This window comes from Neolamprologus brichardi, chromosome 18 (assembly GCF_056152115.1).
Source record: "Neolamprologus brichardi isolate AB-2024 chromosome 18, ASM5615211v1, whole genome shotgun sequence".
Taxonomy (NCBI): Eukaryota; Metazoa; Chordata; class Actinopteri; order Cichliformes; family Cichlidae; genus Neolamprologus; species Neolamprologus brichardi.
This window is the reverse complement of record NC_142121.1, coordinates 23,363,183-23,381,276: the sequence shown is the minus strand read 5'-3', so window position 1 is coordinate 23,381,276 and position 18,094 is coordinate 23,363,183.

Sequence of the window (18,094 nt, the reverse complement as noted above, 5' to 3'; positions counted from 1 at the left end):
ATATATAAGATATATAAAATCCTCTTCACCAAAAAAAAGTGCTTCTACCTTGTGACAGTAATGATGTTTGTGACACATTTGACATATATTTCGCATATAGGACAACAAATCCTCTACAGCAGTTTAAATACGGAAAGTCACTTTTTTGGTAAATACCGGAAATCACCTTTTGGCAGACAGTCACTTTTTGGCAGCTACAATGTGATATGCATCTCGGGTCATCGCGCAGACACGGAGTAAAAGTAAAGATACATAATAATAAACTAAAAATGCAAAAGCCTTCTTCTGGATCCTGCAGAAGTTAAGTTTCCGGGGTCAAAGGTGGGTCTGGAGTGACACCGGTCTAATTTGAACTATCCGCCCCAAAAGGTTATGCCAATCCCCGAGGCCATGTGGAGCTGTTTCCTCTTCTTCACTCATAATTACATTTTTGTCTCATCCTCCTGGCATGAAGAGTTTGGGGTCACCACCTGTACTAGTGTACAGCACCGACTTCACGTTTGGAGCATGACTGCGAATATTTTCTCTCACCAGACAGTTCACGCTAAACAGATGCGTGGGTTTACGTCATTTTATTACCCCGTGACTTTAGCTGTTTTACCTGCAAACAATCAGAAATAGATATGATATGACTTTTATTGTCTCAGTTGATTGATATATCAGATGTTCTTGGTGCAGAGCCTTCACTGTTTCACTGGAGATGTGGAAACACATGCATGCAAAACATATATATTTTGTTTGTTGTTGTTGTTGTTTTTACTATTAATGTCACTCCTTTTGTATCTTTGGAAATTGGATAAACGACTCAACCGAGGTCTTTAAAATAGACTTTAAGAAAATATTACCTGTTATGTGATCTGAAGAAACGTGCCAATAAAATCCACACAAACTTTTAACTACAGTGCTGGATTGCACTAACGTCTGTGTCACTAACGTCAAAGACCTGGGAATATGCTGCCACCTGCTGGCAAAGATTATTCGCCACTAAACCGTTTACTGGCAATATTTTCTCCTGCTACAAGCGTCACCCACGGCCAAGTAATTGTGATTGAGGGCCGGCACTAATAAAACGAGCTGAAAAAAAGTTTGTAGATGTTCACATTTGCATTAATCAGGGCCATACCATTAATTAGGCTGACTGGTTCACATTGCTTGAGTATCAAAATGGCAAAATATGACAAATATGCCGAAGGGGAAATTGGCTTCCACCTGACATTCGTACACACCACACACCACAAATACAAAACAACAAAAATAAGCAAAAACCAAAACAATATACAGAAAGTTTCGCTCTCCTTGCATCTCGGGGTTGATTGTCACCCTTTCAGAAACCTATATGATGCTCATGTTGAGAAATTTGATGACTGGAGGAATAATGGATGCTTTTGATCTGTTTTTCTTTTCTAAACAAAGGGGGACAATAGCACTGTGTAGACAGTTCAAAGGAGAGGAAAGATTCCTAAAAAAAGAAACCCTTATCTTAAAAAAATTAAATTCCTTTGGGATTACATGAAGCTAGGACAGGTTGGAATAAAGGTGCTACTTAGGGAACATAAGCTCCAACAAAAGAAGCCGTGCTTCTGCTTCTGCTGTTCACTTCATATTTGTGAACTTTTGTCCGTTTTTCTTCAGTTTTGTCCAGTTTGACAAACGTCTTTGTCTTTCTTGATTTGAGTGGCCTGTTGTTCCAAACACTCATGACTGCTCAGCTATAAGAGCATTACCTCTGAACAAATAGCATGAAGGGCTCCCACTCATATGCTAAATGTTTAGGTGCCTAAAAAATCTTTTACATTGATTCTAAATGATGATCCCCTTTTAGATTAGCTCCATAGGAGCTACAGCAAAATACACCAGGGTGTTTTCTCATGGGAACTTTGAAATCAAAGCTGGTGCTGTGACGCATTGTTAGATAAAGATGCTTGTTTTTTCTCTCAGAAGACAGACCATTAAGATCCCCAGTCTTGCCTGCTCTAGCATTAATGTTTATTTTTTCTCCCAAGACAGTGATAAATTTTACCACATCACAAATGTCATTCTCATCCCTGCCAATTAGAGCTATATATTTGTATTAATATGACTTGTTTTCCAGGGATTATAATAATAGGGTTTGATTGACAAAATACCAAATCATGTCTGAATTTGTCTTCAGACACACTGGTGTGCCTTCCCATCACCATTTGGGAAACACTGCTTTGCATGCATAAAAAAATTTATGATTTATTTGCTTTTATTGAACACACATGAAGAATCTGCAAGAAATCAGGATAATTAAATGTGAGCTAATATCATCTACAAATGAAAACAATAAATTCTGAGTTATTTAGCACAACACACACAGAAAAAGAAAACTAGCACAAATCAATTAAACCAATCTTACACAGTGGAATATACATTATGAAATATAAAAACACATATGAACAAAAAAAGGATTTCTATTTGTTTATTTGCTACAATGAATGTGTTTATAATTATGCAAGATTACATTAATCATGGCAGAAATAGAGACTAAGTCATTAATGTCATTGATTTTCAAATGAAGTTCAAATGAATGATATATTACATGTGGGTTTAATGTAATTATGTCACACGTCATGTGGAAAATTCTAACAGCACTAAAGCCAAGCCTCAGCAGCACAGACATGTTTCAGAGTATCATATCTTAGTAAGACTGGATTTGTACGGTGAATTGTTTTTCTGCCAGATAATTGTGAGAATTTCTTCATTTTTTTCTTGATTTTTCCCATAAAATGGGAAGTGAAGTGAAATCTGTTAAAAACCCTTATAATCTAAATATATAGTAAACATTCACATCTGTGTAAAACATTCCTCTATATTTTTAATGTGAAAAAGAACCTGTCAACTCAGCGTTGGATCTTGACAATAGTTAGTAAAGAGTAAACTTGTGACTTTTATTATGAAAAACACAGAAAAGAGTGAATCAAACAAAGCACATGTGCTATAAATGTTTTCTTTGATTGAGTTTAAAATAAAAACTAGAATAAGAGCTCAGAAGGATGTAGATGCTGCTACATGAATACAAACATAGAGTGCTTTATTAATTCTGAAATAGTTAACTTTAACAGCTTATTTATATTTAACAGATGATTCTGCTCTCAGAAGTGTTGGAGTCTGTCATCACGGTGTCGTTTTATCCAAAATCACGCTTTCATTGCCAAAAGCCTCACACGGGTTTGACCTTCACTGTGCAGCCCTTACAGCTCTCCTGGAAAAGTCCCTGAAGCTATGAGAGAGATGAGACTGATTATTGAAAAAATTATCATTAATGCATGTTGTTGTTTTTCTTTTCACTGTAAGGTTTACTGTACATTTTAATACTGTTTGTACTTACAAAAGATGAAATTTCTAAAATTGCTTGTTCTTGGTTTTCAAAACGACCTTGAAAATTAACCTTTAGGCGAACAATTGCTATTTGGGCAGAAAGAAAGAAAGAATTGCATGTTTAGAATATAATTTAACGTGCAAACTAGAGTAGTTTAAACATTTGGTGATTAGACAGTTTTTTCAGGAGTAACACAAACAATGTGAATGTGTAAATGTGAATTTTTGAAATAGCTCTTAAATGGTGACAAACCTGTAGTTGGCTTAGTAGAGACGGAAGAAAGTGTTGGTGAAACGGTGGATGCTGAGACAAAGAAGCCATTATGATATTTATTGCAGATGTAATGCTGTAGCTTTTTGAGCAGTCTCTGCTTGGTAGTACACAAACAATGTGAATGTGTAAATGTGAATTTTTGAAATAGCTCTTAAATGGTGACAAACCTGTAGTTGGCTTAGTAGAGACGGAAGAAAGTGTTGGTGAAACGGTGGATGCTGAGACAAAGAAGCCATTATGATATTTATTGCAGATGTAATGCTGTAGCTTTTTGAGCAGTCTCTGCTTGGTAGTACACAAACAATGTGAATGTGTAAATGTGAATTTTTGAAATAGCTCTTAAATGGTGACAAACCTGTAGTTGGCTTAGTAGAGACGGAAGAAAGTGTTGGTGAAACGGTGGATGCTGAGACAAAGAAGCCGTTATGATATTTATTGCAGATGTAATGCTGTAGCTTTTTGAGCAGTCTCTGCTTGGTAGTACACAAACAATGTGAATGTGTAAATGTGAATTTTTTTTTAAACAATGTCTTTTTTATTAAGAGGTTTCCTTTTATACACATAAACATCAACATATATATTATACACATAAACAGAAAGAAAAGAGAAGGATTACAGATGATCTGTACATTAAGGTTAAGTAGTACATTTAAGCTGTAAAATGAGTTCAGAAATGTATCTTCGGCTGTGAGATAAAAAGGAAAAAAAAAAGGGGGAGAAAAAAAGAGAAAAAAAGAGAGAAAAATATAAACAAATGTATAATATATCCCAAAGTAACATAATCCCTGCAAAACAATCCCATTCATTCCCACCCAGGTCACTGCCTGCACCTGCACACTGTAATTCCACACCAGACTTAAGAGAGTTTGCTGAAAAATTCTTATAGATCTTGAAAAGCATCAAGGAAGGGTCCCCACATGTTTTGAAATTTCCCAGTGGAGTTCTGAAGTGAGTGTCTTATCTTTTCCAGTTTTAGACAGGCCATGAGGTCATATAACCACTGTTTGTGAGTGGGGGGGGCAGCGTCCCGCCACCTCAGTAGGATTGCCCTCCTGGCCAACAGGGAACAGAATGATAATGCCTGTTTTTTAAAGGCCGGTAAAAGCACCTCATTCCCACTGATGCCAAACAGAGCAAGAAGGGGGCCGGGGGCCAGCGTCACATTGAGAATCCTGGACAGGGTATGAAAAACATCTGTCCAGAACTGAACGAGACTGGGACAAGACCAGTACATGTGGATCAGTGAGGCTTCAGCAGTTTTGCATCTGTCACAATATGGAGTGATGTCAGGGTAGATACGGGATAATCTGGATTTTGAGAAATGGGCTCTATGCACCACTTTGAACTGGATTAAACAGTGGCGGGCACATAATGATGTTGTGTTGACATGTTTGAGTATAGAGGCCCATGTTTCGTCAGAGATTGTCATGTTTAAGTCTTCTTCCCACAGTGTCTTGAGCTTGGATGAAGAGGTATGTGTCAAATTTAACATTTTATTGTAAAGCAAGGAAATCAGCCCTCTATTGGTTGGACTGAGTTGTAGGATAGTTTCTAGTAGTGTAGGCTCTGGTGGAGGGCTCGAGCCCGAAGTCTGGGAACAAATAAAGTGCCTGACTTGCAAGTATCTGAAAAAGTGTGATGGTGGAAGAATATATTTATTAGCAAGTTGTTCAAATGATGCTAGTTTGTTGGCTATGAATAGGTCCTTAAAACAAGTTATTCCACTTCTGTGCCACTCCGCAAACCCACCATCCTGGGTAGAAGGTTTAAAGAGATGGTTAGATGCAATGGGGCTGGGAAGGGAGAAGTCACAAAGTTTAAAATATTTCCTAAACTGGCCCCATATTTTTAATGAGTGCACCACTACAGGGTTGGGAATGAAGTTGAATGAAGAGGATGAGAGTGGAGAACAAAGTGCAGCTGGTAAGGCTATACTGTTGTCACTATGCAATTCCATAGTGACCCAGTCAGGACAACCACTCCGATTATGGTAAAAATACCAAAACACCAAACATCGTATGTTAGCAGCCCAATAATAGAAACGAAAGTTGGGAAGTGCAAACCCACCCTCAATTTTAGATTTTTGAAGATGCATCTTATTAAGCCTTGGGCGTTTACCCTGCCATAGATAAGATGAGATGACAGAGTTCAGCTTATTGAAAAAAGTGTTGGGAATGAAAATGGGTATGGCCTGGAAAAGGTATAAAAATTTGGGTAGAATGGTCATTTTAATTGAATTGATACGTCCTACCAGAGACATAGAGAGTGGTGTCCAGTGGGTAAGGGACCGCTTCACTTGGTTCAGCAATGCACTCACATTTTCTGTGAAAAGGTTTTTATGTTTTTTTGTCACTGTGATTCCCAAATATGTAATTTTTTCCCTTTCAACTCTGAAGGGCAAGCAGGTGAAGTCTAACATACTTGCTTTGCTACTTAGTGGGAAAAGCTCACTTTTATTAAGGTTCAGTTTATACCCTGAAATCTGACCAAATTGACTAAGCAGATTCAATGCAGATGGTAGTGAGGCTAAGGGCTTAGAAATAAAGAGCAGGAGATCATCTGCATAGAGCGAGACCTTATGTTCTGTATTGTTTCTCCAAATGCCGTGTACATCTTTGCAACTGCGGAACGCAATGGCAAGGGGTTCTATGGCCAGATCAAAAAGCAGGGGGCTGAGAGGGCATCCCTGGCGTGTGCCTCTGTGAAGTTTGAAAGGTTTTGACAGTTGGAGGTTAGTTCGTATTGTAGCAGATGGTTGAGAGTAGAGTAATTTAATCCATGAAGTAAATTTCGCTCCAAAGCCAAATCTATCAAGGACTGCAAAGAGATAATCAAACTCAACTCGATCAAAGGCCTTTTCAGCGTCAAGCGAGACTACACATTCATCAGAGTCTGTAGAGCTGGAGTAGACTATGTTAAATAGCCTCCTTATGTTAAAATATGAATGACGACCTTTAATGAAGCCTGTCTGGTCTTTCGAAATAATTTTTGGAAGAACTATTTCTAGTCTACGGGCAAGTATCTTGGCTAATATTTTAGCGTCTGTGTTCAGTAGAGAAATGGGTCTATAGGAGGCGCATTCCAACGGATCTTTTCCTTTCTTTGTAATAAGTGTAATACAGGCTTCATAGAATGATCGAGGAAGAGATCCCTGTTCCTTGCAGTCCGTGAGGATTGCACTAAGCTGTGTGGACAGTAATGAAGAGAAGTGTTTGAAAAATTCTGACGGAAAGCCATCCGGGCCTGGACACTTACCGGAGTGCATTGAAGCTATAGCCAAGGAAACTTCTAACTGGGAGATGGGTTCATCCAGCCTTGTTTTAAGTTCTGGTGGAATTTCAGGAATGTCAAGTTTAGCTAAGAACTCATTAATTGCATTACAGTCAGTTTGGGACTCCGAGGTGTAAAGCTGTGAGTAAAAATCCCTGAACACTTCATTGATTTTTTCGTGATCTGTGACTATGTTGCCATCTTGTTGTCGAATTTTAAGAATACTTTGCCTTGCCCTAGAACCTTTTAGAAGGCTCGCCAGTAATTTATCAGGTTTGTCACCATGCATATAAAATTTGGATTTGTCATGTAAGAGTAAACGTTCAGTCGAGTACGTTGTGAGTAGGTCAAGTCTTGTTTTAAGTTCTACACGCTTTTTAAATATTTCATGACTCTGTTTGAGAGCATACTGTTCATCAGTCTCCTTAATTTGTTGCATTAACTTATTCCTTTCATGGGTGGACTGTTTTTTAATTCTTGCAGAATAAGCAATAATCTGGCCTCTGATATACGCCTTAAAGGCATCCCATACGACAAGGCTGGAAGTCTCTGGGGAAGAGTTGGTGGCAAAGTAAAAGCGTATCTCATCCTGGATAAACTTTACAAAATTTTCATCCGACAGGAGGGTTGAATTGAAACGCCACTGCGCAGCTTTAACAGGAGAATATGGAAGAGACAGAGACAGAGTAAGAGGGGCGTGATCTGAAATAACTATGCTATGGTAGGCACAGGAGTGGACCTGCTGCAGACAATTAGTGTCAATGATAAAGTAATCAATTCTTGAATATGTATGGTGCACATGTGAAAAATAGGAGTAATCTCTTTTATGAGGATTTAGGGTACGCCAAACATCACACATTCCATATTCTGATAGAAAGGCATGAATGACAGATGCAGATTTGCTTAAAACATTACTCTTAGTGGATGAGCGATCCAGGGCTGGGTCTAACCAGCAGTTAAAATCACCCCCCAGAAAAAGAGAGTAGACATTTAAGTCGGGTAAAGAGGAGAATAGTTGTTTAAAGAAATTCTCATCATCTGTATTAGGAGCATACACATTTACTAGGGCAACAAGACTGTTATACAGTTTCCCACTGACTATGATATATCTACCATATTTGTCTGCTATGACATTGTGGGCCTCAAAGGGAATGTTCTGCCTGACCAATATAGAGACTCCACGTGCCCTAGCCTGGAAAAGTGAGTGAAAACACTGGCCCCTCCAACGGGAGAAAAGACGGACATTATCAGAGGCCCTGACGTGGGTCTCCTGCAGGAAAGCCACGTCAGTGTTATGGTGTTTAACATGTGACAAAACCCTCCTTCTCTTGACTGGATGATTTAGAACTTTAACATTCCAGCTTAGAAAGTTAAATTGCAGACTCATCTGATTTATAGAGCAAAGAAAATATGCACACTGGCCTTAGATGATAAGAACAGAATAACTTTACAGTGGGTGGAAATTAGTTCAGAACAGGTTAAAAAAAAAAAACAGTGTCTGAGGTTCATAGCAGTGACCCTTACCCTCCCCAAACCCTCCCCACAACAGAAAATGGCTGCCAAAAAAAAGAACAAGAACAAGCAGCGAGCTCTTCAAACTTAACATATTTAGAGTGTTACTCCTCCTGTCTATGATAGCAATAACCTAGGTGTTGAAGCAGTCGAACCACTGCTCCGGTGGCCATAGCATAGTAAGCTGAAACCCCTTATAATACTGTTAAGTTTTGAAACTGTATCAGCCACCAAGTCCAAATGTAATTGCTGGAGTGTTTCAAAGCAGAGTCCAAGTATGTAAGCAAACAACCAAACACAAAAAAGATGATGTACTTCAATAAGTACTACTGGTATAAATGAATTATTGAATAGGAACAGACAGAAGGCTACGAGTAGGTAACAAAACTCCCCGTCTCCGTGCAACAGGTATTACATTATTAGCCAACGGGTAGAGGTCAATGAGGTTGTCTCCTTATTTATCAAAGAAAGAAAAATAATAAGATTATTACTTTAATTTAACTCGATAATCAGCATTTCAGCACTATAGCATTCAGACTATATCGCTACACTCGAAGGGGAAAAGCAACGTCTTACGTGGATGCCGACTGCGCCTCTATACCTGTATGGAATGTTTGGTACCTGCATTTGGTGCCATTGTTTTATTAGTAATAATTCTTCATGGGGCTTCCGGAGCCTTTGGGAGCCTCTCAATGTACTGTTGAGCCTCGTCCACGGAGCTGAAAAACTTTCTGGCGCCGCTGGCCTGCATTATGCGAAGCCGTGCTGGGAAGAGGAGAGCCGGCCTCAGGCCTCGCCCGTAGAGCTCCGACATAATGTCCTTGTACTGCGCCCGCTGATTGAGGACCTCGGGACTGTAGTCCTCCACAATTCGGATAGGCACGCCTCGGTAGTCGAATTTCCCTCTCCTCCTAGCTTCTCGGATGATGAGGTCCTTGATCTGGTATCGGTGCAGGCGGATGATCACCGGGCGAGGTGGGCATCCCACAGGCGGCTTCGCTGCGAGGGAGCGATGCGCTCTATCTCCGGTGGAGACTGAAGTATTTCTTTGCCCAATAACTCACAGAGAAGGTTGGAAAAGAAGTGAGTGGGGCGCCCACTTTCAGTGTCTTCAGGCAGACCAAGGACGCGGATGTTCTGACGCCTGCTACGGCTCTCCAGGTCGGTGACTTTGTTCTTTAGCTGCTTGTTGTCTTCGCGAAGAGCGGCACACGTGTTTTCAAGGTCAGCGACACGTTGGCTCAGGTCTTCAGTTGCAAGCTCCAAGGACGAAACTCTCTCGGCCTGTTCCTCTTGGGCCTGTCGTACCTGGTCCAGTTTTGAATCGAGGGCGTTAAATGAGGTCTTAAATTCAGATGCCAACTCATCTCGGTGCTGCTGGAGCAGCGTGGTGATAGCCTCCAGTGTTAAGCTAGCGTCCTCCTTTTTGTTCGCTTTTGCACTCTTAGAAGCCATTGGAAAGGGTCAAAAGTGTTCAAAACACTAGAAAAGTAGTTACGAGTGTAAGCGACTTAAAGGTGGCAGTTGAAGGGGTGAAACTGGTCAAAGCGGAGTTAAGTTCACCGGAGCAGTTCGTTCCTGCGTCTACTCGGGTCGCATGCTGACCGGAAGTCCCAAATGTGAATTTTTGAAATAGCTCTTAAATGGTGACAAACCTGTAGTTGGCTTAGTAGAGACGGAAGAAAGTGTTGGTGAAACGGTGGATGCTGAGACAAAGAAGCCATTATGATATTTATTGCAGATGTAATGCTGTAGCTTTTTGAGCAGTCTCTGCTTGGTAGTACACAAATAATGTGAATGTGTAAATGTGAATTTTTGAAATAGCTCTTAAATGGTGACAAACCTGTAGTTGGCTTAGTAGAGACGGAAGAAAGTGTTGGTGAAACGGTGGATGCTGAGACAAAGAAGCCGTTATGATATTTATTGCAGATGTAATGCTGTAGCTTTTTGAGCAGTCTCTGCTTGGTAGTGCAGCGGGAACATTTGTAGTCAAAATGCAAATGTCTGTATTTCTAGTCTCTGTGTTTGCCTTCACTTACATTGTCCACAGGTTGAACTATAGTCAGGACAGCAGTCACCCGATTCCTCACAGGCCTCGTCACAGAAACACCCCTCTCTTCCACAGGAGCTGTTCTGACCAGGGCAACATAGAACTGGTGCGCCCGCACAACCAGTAGCACCTTGAACACACCGAGACAGATATGTAAAATATGTACTGGTGGACTCATGTGAGCTCATGCACATTATTATTTAGAGAGTATTTCTAACTACCTGGACAAAGGTTACCATTAATACTTCTACAAGGTAAAAAACATTTATTTTGTATTTTGATTTGAATGAGCTTGAAAGTTAATATTTGGTATGACCACCTTTATTCTTTAGCACAGCATGAAATGTTATAGGCAAGCTTTCCTGTCATGTCTTTAAGTATTCTCAGGAAAAGGAGTATAAAAGGAGCCGCTGTCCAATGAGAAGACCTTTAGAAAGCCTGGGGAACTATTGTTCTGAACTACTTGAAATAAAATAAAATAAATAAAAAAATAATGATTAAAAATCTATAAAGCAACAAAAAAAAAAAGGAAAAAATCTTTAGCTCATTATTTTGTCACTGAGCACACTCTGCTGTTTATTTTTAAGGTGACAGCTGTACAATTTGTAAACATGAAAGCTTAATGTCCCGCAGCCTGATAAAGGAGACGTGGAAATCGCTTCAGTTTGTCTGCAGAGCAAAGTGAAATTAATTTGATTGATTTATTGATTTATAGTAACTATAAAGCCAGCAGTGTAAAAAAGAGAGATAGCAGAAGATTAGAATAACATAGCACCATTTGATACATTTTTTAAATGAGTGCAAACATTAACAACACCATTACTGCAAATTCAATTCAAATAATGTAAACACATGTAAAGTTTCCTGCTAAATTTGCTTTGCTGTGTCATATAAGCCCCTTAACACCCCACTTCAAAATTAATATGTCATCTAAACATTTGTACCTCCGCATATTTACCTGAAAAAACACATAAATGCTTGTAAGTACAACCTGTACAATCAGAGGCAAAACTAAGTGCTTAAGGCCTGTGACAAACTCAGACTAAGAGAAGCTTCGCAACATAAATCATGAACACTAAGCTCTTGTTCAGCGAACGCCACCTTCTTCTTTTTCTACATTAAATTTATGAAGTTCATTTCAGTATAGAGACTCACAGATAAACCTCAAAATTGAAAACATAAGAAATACAATCCTGCATTTATAACCATCGTTCCCCCCTTTTTTGTACAGATAGTGCTTCTATATATTCTATATAAAGAATTATGTGTTACTCACTGCTGTAAGGAGGCAGGAAACCTGTCAGGAGTAAGAAACACCAAACTAATGACCAAAACCAATCCATGACTCTGACTGTTTGGTTAACTGGAGATGAAGGTAATGTCATTTCCAAGTGAATCACATTGACTTATGTAAAACAGTTGACTTCCTTGTTGATTCACCGATGCCTACTGTGTTGCATGTTCAGATTGTAGGCATGTAGAAAACTATTTCCTTTTCCTGTCTAATTATAATTTGCGACAACCAATTTAATTATGAAGCCTTTTTGTAAACTGGCTATGATTTATCTTGCGGAGGATTTAGTTAGTGTCAATAGAAAAAAAAACAGTGATTGAAATAATAAATAAACAGAGTAATACCATAGTATTCTCAGAATAATCACACTTATTTCACAGTCTAATCCTGAAAAAGAATGACTTAGATGTATTTCTTGGCTGGACCTCAATGATCAAATTTGAAGCTAGAGCTAGTGGGATTCTAGTTTTATCAACCAGAAGTTCATACTAATCACAGGTGGCTGGGCTTAACAGTGTTAAGGCCACAGAATAGGTGCGTACTATACAAACCATTCTTTAATCGTTTACCCAATTCAAGTGTTGTCTATGTTTGTCGCACATGCTATTTCTTTTTGTCCTTGTCTTTTTGAAAGTCAGTCTCTGAGGGAACTCTGATATTTGAATTACCAATAGACCCTATCTATGGAAATAAACAACAATTTGATTATGAAATAGGATTTAGCCGCCTCCCTTATGGTTTCCTGTTGTACTGACACGCACTCCCACTGAAGATATTTTGATCTTAAGTCTAAACTGTTATCCACAGGAAGATATTTTTTATTGGCAAACTAATAAACAGCTAAATCATCAATCTGTCAATTGTAATAAACCACTCATCAACTGAAGGCCCCATCATTGTTTGTCAATTCAAAATCTCAACAACTACACCACTCTGTATTAACAAGTACTTGGTGATAGTGGGAAGGAAAAAGTCGCTGGAAGAATCCCCCAGCAGAGCAGGCTCAGGGAGGGACAGCCACCTACTGTGACTGAATGGGTTTGAAAGGGGAAGACAAGAGAAAAGACTATAAGAAAAAGGGCCATTGTTTAATAATTGCTAAGGATTAATATAATAGTGATGAATAAACACACATGGAGTAAAACGATGGATTAAACACAGTGCATCATTGGAAGCCTCCCAGCAGCCTAAACCTCTTGCAGGATAAATTAGGGATGGTTCAGGGTCATCTGATTCAGCCCTAACAACAGGCAAGCAAACAAGCTATTTATATAGCTTTCAGACACTTTCAGACAACTCCCAGCTGAAAACAAAGTGTTGTACACGTGACATGCCAAAAATGATACATTGAATAACAATAAAAATAAATAAATAGATTAATTAGAATTAATTTTAAAACAATAAAATCAGCACATTAGATTAAGTTAAAAGCTTTGTCAAAAAGGAAAATTTTAAGCCTAATCTTAAAAAAGTTTCCCTAGTGACAGGTGGTTGCCATGGGGTCACTCAACAGTCTGTAGGGCTGTGTGACTTCACAAATATTCTTCCCATGTGAATATCATCAACCTCCAGGAACCACTGGCTGGGGAATATAAATTTTTCCCATCACGACTGATACCAGATGGTCATGAACCAGTCTCTAATAATTGTTTAACATGAAGTGAATGAATCAATTGTAATCAAAGTATTATTAAAAATATATCAAATCAGAATATAATCAAAAATAGATTTAATCAAGAATTAATACCTTTTACCTTTTACTTTGATTTGGTGTGCGTACACGTGTGTGTGCGTACACGCGTGTGTGTGTACTTCTCTCTGCTGGGATTATTTGCATCACCGGGAAATGCAAACATGGCGTAGCCCGAATAATTGTCGGGGGCATGTAGAGTTTGGCAAAGCAAACTTTGACTTTGATATGTATGATTTAATAAAAGAAGATATAATGAGTTTTTTGTGATTTACTGGGTTATGTAGAGAAAATGTGAGAAACAGTGTTCCTATATAACTGAGCTGATGAAAATCAGTGTTTGACTGAATATGTCATAGTCCGCAGTCCTCGGTGGGTAAAATGCCATGTTTATGCATTGTGTTGATGTCCCTCGTTTCCCTTTTCCCCACATTGTGTGTGTGTGTGTGTGTGTGTGTGCACATCAGTATCTTGGTGTCCTGACTGCACTTGAGGCAGGGTGGATATTACTAGGATTTCCAGGAGAGTTGCAGAAACGAATGGACGAAGCGAGCAGGTTGCATATAGACACCAAGGGAGCGGAAACACAGACCATGGACACTGGGAGAACACACTGAACCGGAATAGGGAAAGCACACTCACCAGGAGCATGCACGGGGATTTATCTGCATATTGTTTTTGCTTCACAGTAAATAAACGCACTGTGTTCTACGTAGAAAGTCCTGCATTTGGGTACAGCCTTCGCACACCTGACAGAATATTCATATGCGATAAAGTTATTGATAAATCATGTTAAAGTACGATATAGAAAAGAAGAAAATGCAATGATTTTGAATTTTGTTTTAAATCATGTTGAAGTAAGGTCACATGCAGAGCGATGATATGTGGCTGGGCATCTCGTGATTCGATGTCACTACGGGTAAAGCCAGATGTTATCTCAGAAGATGTAATGCTGTGAAAGAAGTGGGACATTAGGACCAGGTATAAAAGTTTTGTGCAGAAGAAATGACTTGTTCTTCTTTTCATCTCCTGCCAGGCGAGCAGAACAGAAGATTAGCTTTGATATGTCCGTTCTCTCTTTACCATCTATTGTCTCAAAATAGCATTAGCTGTTAATCAGATGAGTATAATTCAAGTGATTTGATTATGTGATTATTATAATTTGATTTTAATTTGCTTTGCTCCTGCTAAACATAATAAAATATGCTGAATGATCGAAAAGTATAAATTGAGAACTTTTCCTTTTTAACCCCCTTAAGAATCAGCAAAGATATAAACTTCTCATTGTTATTACAGCACAGCCAAAAGACTTAACAGGTACCATATAAGTTACCAAGTGCAGAGGGACAGTTTGGCAAGCACACCTTTAGAGGCAGCAGGATCGACATCTGGAGGGCTGAGAAACAATTAGAGCTGGGTGAGTCTCCTTTCTGGCTCCAGCCAAGCTTTGCGTTGCCCACTGGGTAACCCTCACAGAGACAATGATTTTTTAAATAGAAAACCAGTTCCAGTTCCTGTTTTGGGGCTCCCTATTTGAAGATCCATAACATAATAGTTAAGCTGACAATTCAAAGCACAATGACAGTGGCAGAATTCTATATAGTTATTTTAAAATACACTTCCATGCATTGAGGTTTCACAGGACTGATAATTTGTGTACGCATTTGAATTTTGCTGCCACACGAGGCCTGTAGAGTCTCCCGCCTTTGAGCCAGACACACCTGAGGATAATCACTCACCTCTTGCTGAGCTGTTGGAATAGTTAAAGTGTTTTTGTCGGCCGGTGGATGTGACTGTACTCACCATGGCATCTCTTGTTTCCAGGTGGATTGCGGAAACATGTGGAGGGAGCAGCGCACTGTTGTACATAGGCACCGAGGAGGACAAAACTTCACCACATATAAAGGAGCAGAATCACGGCACGGGGATTGGGAACCCACGCAATGTTTCATAGTTTCTTTTCATTGTAAATAAACACATTTCATTCAGAAAGACCTGCATTTGGCTCCTTCTTCAACCAACCCTGACACCGCTATTATTTTTTCATCAATTTTTCAACTCTACATTAGACCTGTAAAAACCTTTTTCCGAAGTCATTAAGGTCTTTAGAAAAAAAAAACAACAACAACACTAAACATGGGCGGTTAAAGGTTTTTTAATTTATTCATCACAGAGTTAAAGTTACTGACTGACAATTCATGGTCTGAAAAATGAGAAAAAAAGTTTTCATTATTGTAGTGAATTCTGCATAGGTTACTTTGTGTAATGAAAAATGTCCTTACTGTTTTTCAAAAATGCATTAAGAGTGGTAAAAATGACTTTTATGCTATGAGAATTGAGACAAGTCGACTGAGAAAAACTATAAAGTCACTTCTATTGTAGCTTTTTAAATTGGATAAACAACACTTGACGTATTTGGCTCACTTAACTCTTTAAAAGAGACTTTAAAAAAATATTAAGTGCTCTGAAGAAAGAAATGTGCCAATAAAAACCACACAAAAGTATAACTACAATAGAGTATTGCGCTAACATCTGTGCTGCTAACTTCATAGACCTGGGAATATGCTTCCATCTGCTGGCAAAGATTAGTTACTGGCAATATTTTCTCCTGCTATAAGCATAACCCAGTGCCTGTCAGGGTTCCTGGGTCGGTGACCCAGTGCTTTCCGTTTTGTTCACGTTCAGTTTATTTCGTCACTTCCTGTTTGTTCCTGTCACCTCGTCTCGTGCCATTAGCCAGATTATGTTCAGCTGTGTACTCACCGGTCTCTCATTATCATCCTCATCAGTCTGTGTATTTAGGTCTTCTATTTCCATTCGTTCTTTGTCGTGTCATTGATGATGTTCGTGTGATGTTGTCCTCCCCGTGTTCTCTCAGTCAGCCAGCCATTCAGTGTTCCAGCCAGTCAGTGTCCGTTCACCCTCTGTTCCTCCACTCCTTATAATAAACATCCACCAGTCTTCACCTACCTGTGAGTCCTGCGTTTGGGTTCCTTCTTCCTCGCCTCCACACAACGCCTGACAGAATGACACGACCCGTGCCACGAAGACACGATTGGGACCCAGCGGACTCGGACCTCAACGAGCGGCAGGTGGCAGCGCTTTACCGTTGGGCAGAGGTGGTCAGGGGAAAACAGCGGCTCTTCGCGGAGCGAGAGCACGTCTTCGAGGGGACTCGCCTGGCTCTGGGCGGGCCTCGGAGACGCCGCGTTCCCCCACCTGCTGCCACACCTGCCTCGGAGCATTTGCCGCGGAGAGCGGACGTTTCGTGCCGCGTTTCGGCCGCTCCCTCTCTCGCCGCTCCGCTCCTCGTTCGCACACCCGCCGCCTCATTCGCCGGACCTCCACCTTCGCCACGGCACCGCGGCTACGCCTCCCACCTCGACTCAATGGAGGCTACCGCGCCAGAGGCTCAGCTGTTCACCCCGGCCGCTTCCTCTTCCCGAAGAAAGCGGCGCACACGCCGCCATAATATGGACTATTTTCAACAACTCCCGGTGGTGAGTTCCACTAACTGTTTTCCACATCCATCATCTGATTATCCCCATAAAACACATAACAGATCCACCACCGATCCATGGGGAGTTTCCCTCCTGGAGGATGTCGACTGGGAAGATTTTTTCTGCGCTGCTCCCACAAAGACTGTAAATCGTGGTGGCAGAAAAAACAGACCGAACTCTGATAAACCTGCCAGTAGCACACACCCAGTCACCATTTCCACACCCGTCACTCAGCCATTCCCCACCAGCACGGCAGCCCAGATTTGGCCTTCTTCTTCAGCCATTTCACCTCCTCAGATGTCTAGGGCCCGGCCTACACCCACACCGGTGCCAGCTCCCAGGAGGAAGGCAGCTGCGACGCAGTCTACCTCCACATCCACTCTTGTTTCCCGGGTGGGGGTGACTGGTGTCCAGCCACCTCCCGTGCCTGTCCCAGCGCCCAGGCTGAGGGCAGCCTCAACCCAGCCTGACCTCCCTGGAGGCTTGGAAGAGCTCACCGGCCCACCTACTACTTCACCTCTTCATCCACCTCCTGATCCAACCTTTCACGCCCTCGCACTGTCCCTGGTTAGGCTAGCTGAGGTGTCCCCTGCTCAGGCACCAGCCTTATTAGCCCAGGCCGCAATCTTATCCCCCTCGGTAACTCTGTCATTAGCTCAGCCATTAGCATCGCCAACCTCTGTTCATCCCTTAGCTTCCCCACTCCAGTCAGTTCCCTCACCTGCTGTTCAGCTTCCACTCCAGTCAGTTCCCTCACCTGCTGTTCAGCCTTCACTCCAGTCAGTTCCCTCACCTGCTGTTCAGCCTTCACTCCAGTCAGTTCCCTCACCTGCTGTTCAGCCTTCACTCCAGTCAGTTCACTCACCTGCTCTTCAGCCTTCACTCCAGTCAGTTCACTCACCTGCTCTTCAGCCTTCAGTCCAGTCTCCTCCCGTCCTCCAGTCCCCTGTAGTCCAGTCTCCTCCCGTCCTCCAGTCCCCTGTAGTCCAGTCTCCTCCCGTCCTCCAGTCCCCTGTAGTCCAGTCTCCTCCCGTCCTCCAGTCCCCTGTAGTCCAGTCTCCTCCCGTCCTCCAGTCCCCTGTAGTCCAGTCTGTAGTCCAGTCTCCTCCCGTCCTCCAGTCCCCTGTAGTCCAGTCTGTAGTCCAGTCTCCTCCCGTCCTCC